Source organism: Gossypium arboreum, chromosome 4, assembly GCF_025698485.1.
Source record: "Gossypium arboreum isolate Shixiya-1 chromosome 4, ASM2569848v2, whole genome shotgun sequence".
NCBI lineage: Eukaryota > Viridiplantae > Streptophyta > Magnoliopsida > Malvales > Malvaceae > Gossypium > Gossypium arboreum.
Window position 1 is genome coordinate 106,845,712 of NC_069073.1, and position 3,721 is coordinate 106,849,432.

General features: G+C 37.1%; 1 long non-coding RNA gene across 1 annotated transcript; it reads right to left on the reverse strand.

Moving 5' to 3' along the window:
* Positions 1–636: 636 nt before the first annotated feature.
* Positions 637–2,830, reverse strand: LOC128291851 (uncharacterized). Its single transcript, XR_008281788.1, has 3 exons — positions 2,676–2,830; positions 1,487–1,759; positions 637–829 (listed from the first exon to the last, which is right to left on the reverse strand). It is a non-coding gene; the product is annotated as an uncharacterized LOC128291851 (long non-coding RNA).
* Positions 2,831–3,721: the final 891 nt, after the last annotated feature.

Sequence of the window (3,721 nt, forward strand, 5' to 3'; positions counted from 1 at the left end):
TTCAAAGACAAACAGATAATTGAGAAAAATATTCGAAGAGTTCGAGTAATACTTACAGACTTGGTAGGAGATTGAATGCCACCTTCTAAAGATCTAAATTTTGAAAATTGAGTTTTTTTGCATTCTTTATAAAATTTTCGCTTTTGAAAATCTTTGTTTTTGTAAACCCATTCCACGTACCGAGTTGTTGCAACCTAGGCTCGATACCACTAAATGTAGCACCCCAAACCCGGCCCGAAGTTATGGTAGGATTCGCATGCCACATCAAAACGTTAAAAAATTTTCCATTCTAAGTCCGTAAAATCGTACTTGATGTTCAAAAGATTAATTCATTAAGGATTAAAGTGAATGGAAGTCATGCACCGGTAGGAAGCGGAAAAGAGGTGGTGAGTCCATCGGACTGTTTAAGTACCAAGCTCCCTTCGGATCCAATCCTAGACATGCATACCGCCATTGCCACACCTTAACGTCATAGATATTTCTAGGAAACCGATTTGATTAAGTCATTTTTAGGAAAAGTGATTAATTTTGGAAAATACTTTCATTGCGGAAGCTTTGCTTGTTGTCGAGTTATTTTGAAATCAATTGTTGTTTTTGAAAACGCGCCCTAAAGCTATCCAATTTCAACAGTTAAAATAAGTAATACCTATCTTAGTAATACATATTAAAACCATCAAAAATAATTAAGCGGCCTTATTACATTTAAAAACCCAAAACTTCAAACGTAAATAAAAGGATGTCCAGTTCACCAGAAGAAAATCAAACTTTCAGAACTGGTGGCCACTCCGAATTCCCTTATAGCTCCAAGCCCACTATGGTTGGGGATTTCCTGCGTGGATGAAAGTAAAAAGGGTGAGTTTGGGGAAACTCAGTGTGTAAGGAAAACCCATTCAAAGCCCAAGTCAGCTCAAGCCTATTGGGCCTAAGCCCATTCAGGTAACAGTGGTATTGGGCTAGAGCCCTTTTCAGATTACAATAAACTGGGCCTTAGCCCCTTATTCAGATAACAGTATGGCCCATAGGCCCATTTCAAAATACATGCAACATCAATAACATATGCAAGCCCATTTGGAGAGACTACTCAACCCACCAACCACTAGACTCCACCCGTACCAGCCATACACTCCATGTGGGATAGCTCAACCCACCCAAATTTAACACTCCACATTCTGCAGCATTCTTTGCTCAGTTATCAATAGAATTGAGGCAAAGCTCCAAGACGTGGACAAGCCACTTTCAGTACTTCCTCCGTCAATATCCCGGTCCATGCATCAGATAATAACAATATGGCATGCAGTAAATAACAACAGTCAAACATGCATTTAAGTCAATTTAACCATAGGGGTATTTCGATAATTTATCTCCTAGGGGTAAAACTGTAAATTTTTCACTTTTAAAGATATTTTAGTAATTTATCTATTTTAGGGTTTTTCATGCATATTCCTACCTTTCACGTACTACAGAATCACGTACCGAGGGTTCTTACCGAATTGGGCCCGTTGGCCCATCATTCCAATTTTGGCCCATTAGGCCCAAAAATATCGAGGGCACAGAAATCATGTACTTTGCAGTCCAAACATTGTAACTTACCAAAACATTAATCGATTTACCTCACGAGCATTCGCACACTCGCAAATCTACAAAATACCGGTTTTCGGCATTTCGGCATTTCGACTTTTGCCGATCTAGACTAAGAAAGAGGGTGTTAGTTACACACCTGTTTGCGACGATATGCTGACGAGATCCACACACGAACCGCCTACAATTGGATTACTAACACGTTAATCTAACTATTCAAATACAAACTATGTATTAACCCCTTACAATATTCGGCCAACCACACCTACAGATCATAGTAAGCTTATAAGAAATCAATAAGCAACTCATTAACAAATTTTTGTCAATGTTTACCACATAATCATAATTTCACTGCAAGCTGTCTTCCTGAACAACAGTCACTAAATCATTTATAACTGGAGCTACGAAACTCCAAATCAAGTGCCATTAATTTTCCCTGAAAATAGACTCATATATCTTCTATCCATAAACTTTTCAGAATTTTTGGTATGGCCAATCAATACCAGATTTTTCTTAAAGTTTCCCATGTTTCACTGTTTGACTAATCTGACCACTCTTCATTACGAATCAAATTTCTCATTGTACAGAATTCAAAATATGTTCTAGTTTATTCCATTTGAAACTAGACTCATTAAGCTTTAATTACATAATTTATGTAGCTTCTAACTCATCTCCCACAATTTATGGTGATTTTCCAAAGTCACGTTACTGCTGCTGTCCTAAGCAGATTTATTACCAAATCACTCTTTCACACCTAACTTGCATGCTTGTTATTTAAACATGTATATCACCAATCAATCATCACATATCTATGATTTTACTTAAGTATAATCTCCATTTCATCATTTTAAAGCACAACATGTTAGCTGATTTTTCCCTTTAACATCTAAGGCACATGCATGCTCATTTGTTTGGCTCAACTTCACCTATCTTCCATTTTTCATCAAAAGAACATGAAACAACAACCATTTCCTTCATTTTAATTCATGACTAAATGCTCACAACACAACTAAAAATCAAAATATACTTCAAGAGTTAAGGTAGAATCAAGAAGAACTCATAAACCTCAAAATAGAAGCAAGGTACCAAGAACTTACCTTCAATTTTCCTCCTCCTAATGACCGAATACTCAAGAGCTTGTTCCTCTCCTTTCTCTTCTTTAACTTTCAGCTATGATGAACAAAGATGGACAAAACTTTGTTCTTTTCACCCCTTTTTCTTTTAATAAAACTTCATATTTCATCCATTTAATTCTTTAATACAAAAGACGTGAAATTCTTATCCTGAAACATTTACCTAACCCATTATCATGAAACATTTACCTAACCCATTATCATGGAACATTTACCTAACCTATTATCATGGAACATTTACCTAACCTATTATCATGGAACATTTACCTAACCTTTTATCAAATTGTATCAATTTGTACCATAAATTATGGATATCAAATGTACATTTTGTCTACAACAACATGATGGCTGGCCACTTCATGTAAAATGGGAGGTTTGTCATGCAAATCCTCCTATTTTGCACTCTTATTTATTTGGCCACTTCAATTTAGCTTATAGCATTTTCAAACATTTTCACATAGGTCCTATTTCATAATTTCACCCCCTTTTTCTTATGGAACAAAAATTAACTAAAATTGTCGGGTTCTATCTTAAGTTTGGGCTTTCTAGAGGCCCACTAACATAATTAAACCTATGCCAACATTCACAGGATTCCCGAAAATTGGGGCGTTACACACACGCCCATATTGGTCTTGCTCGTGTGGCCCACATGGCTTGGCCTAGAATCCACATGCCCAACTTGGCCTAGCCAATATGGCCCACATGGCTAAACTCTAACCACCACATGGTCATGTCTTGCGCACGGCCATACCTTCATCGACCACACGACCAACTATATAGGTGGCCACACGCTCGTGTGATGTCGATAGAACAGGTTTTCGGCTTTTGTCAAAACTCATTTTTTTGCTTTTCGAGTACACACCTGGTATCGTTTTGATGCACAAACTCTCTCGAGACCACTAGAACCTAGAATCAACATAATCATTCCCCCAAAATAGTATTAATCCTTAATTAAACTGACCTAATGACAAGCAATCTCAAAGAAGTCAAATGACCGATACTTACCCAAC